The 1,673-nt window shown below is 46.8% G+C and overlaps 1 pseudogene across 1 annotated transcript; it reads right to left on the bottom strand.

Annotated features, from left to right (window-relative positions):
* Positions 1–261: 261 nt before the first annotated feature.
* Positions 262–726, bottom strand: LOC311614514 (jun dimerization protein 2-like; annotated as a pseudogene). Its single transcript has one exon. The product of its transcript is annotated as a jun dimerization protein 2-like (transcript).
* Between the last annotated feature and the right edge of the window lie 947 nt (positions 727–1,673).

The following is a 1,673-nucleotide window of genomic DNA, read 5'->3' as shown; positions in this document are numbered from 1 at the left end:
CTCTGACCTGCCTCCTGCAAGCCTGGTCCCAAGCAGAACAAGACCCCCCTCAGCACTTTGGTCTCAGTGCTCAGTCCTGGGTTTTATCAGCCTGGGTTTCTTACCCTCGTGTGGCTGAAATGAGTTTCACTCACAAAAAACCTGGCATATGCTGGCTGTGCTGAGCCTCATTGAAGAGTTTTTCATGCAGCAAGGAAGAGCCCTTCCTCCTCCTCCCTCACCTCATTTCCTCCTCCTCCTCTGCCTCCTCCCACCTCATGGTTACTTCTTCTCCAGCTGCTCCAACAGAGGGTTGCCTTCTGATTCAGGGGTCTTAATGCTGTCAGTCCTGATGATGCAGGTGGGGCGATGCCCATTGAGCATCAGGATGAGCTCCTGCTGCTCCTGCTTCAGCTCCTCCATCTGGATTTTCAACTCCCCATTCATGAGCTCCAGCCATTCATAGTCCTGCTGCAGAAACTCCGTCCACTCCTTCTTCTTGTTCCGGCATTGGGCTGCCCCATTTTGTTCTTTTCCCGGCTCCTTTTCCTCCACTCCTCTTCCTCGTCTAGCTCACTTTTCACAGGTTGAGTTCTCTTGCCCAGTTTCACTTCCAGGAAGTGCAAAGGGGCGATCATGGCCCCAAATGTTGTGGATTTAAGCTATTTCAGCTTTTCTGGTCAGAGGGCAAAGCCCTGGCAGAGAGCCTGTAGTCATGGTAGGGTCTGGGACCTTCCCAGGTATCATAGCATGAGGAGTGGTAGTCCAGCCCTTCAGAAGCTATGGGAGAAGGCAAGGATCTATGGGCTTGGGTCAGGATGCAGGTGTCATACCTGCTCAGAAGCCACTGTGGCACCAGCCCCACCCTGCAGTATCCACCACTGCAAGCACCTCCCATCCCAGCCAAGTGTCACTCTCACATGTATTGACTGGTGGTCTAGGTCTTGATCGTTGAGACATCCATTGTGGGGCTCTGCCTGCCTGCCTCATCACCCCTAAAAACTCACCTGCCTGTCTTATCACCACTAAGCACTTGTTGGAGGATGGGGCCAGGCTGAGCTAGGGTCCATGGTGTTTCTGGTCTCTGGTCATTCTGGTCATTCTGCCATCACTGGGCTTTTAGTATATAGGATGACCATCACTTCTAGGTTCCCCAGTTTGTTGGAACAGAGCTGTTCATAGTATTTTTTCATAATCATTTGTATTTTTGTGGGTCTGTTGTTACTTCACCTCTTTCATTTCTGATTTTCTTTATTTGGGTCCTCTGTCTTTGCTTCTTGATGAGCCTGGCTAGAGGTTCATCTATCTTGTTTATCTTTTCAGAAAAACCAGCTCCAGGTTTTATTTATCTTTTGTATTATGTTTTGTTTTTCTTTTTGTTTTTTGTCTCTGTCGTTTATTTTCACTCTGATCTTTATTATTTCCTTCCTTGTGCTTATTCTGGGCTTTTCTTGTTGCTCTCTTTCTCATTCTTAGAGTTATAGGGTTAGATCATTTGTTTCCATGTTTTCTTGTTTTTTAAGGTTGGCCTGTAGAGCTATGAACTTGCTCTCATGACTGCTTTCACTATGTCCCATAGATTTTGGATTGTTGTGTTTTCATTGTCATTTGTTACCAGAATTCTTTTTATGAGAGATACCTTATAGGTAACTCTCTGTCTCTCTCTGGCAGCCTTTAAGATTTTTACTTTGTCA

This window comes from Pipistrellus hanaki (genome assembly GCF_964339955.1).
Source record: "Pipistrellus hanaki genome assembly, chromosome: X".
In the NCBI taxonomy this organism is placed as follows: domain Eukaryota; kingdom Metazoa; phylum Chordata; class Mammalia; order Chiroptera; family Vespertilionidae; genus Pipistrellus; species Pipistrellus hanaki.
The sequence above is the reverse complement of the archived record's forward strand: the minus strand, read 5'-3'. Positions and strand labels throughout refer to the sequence as shown.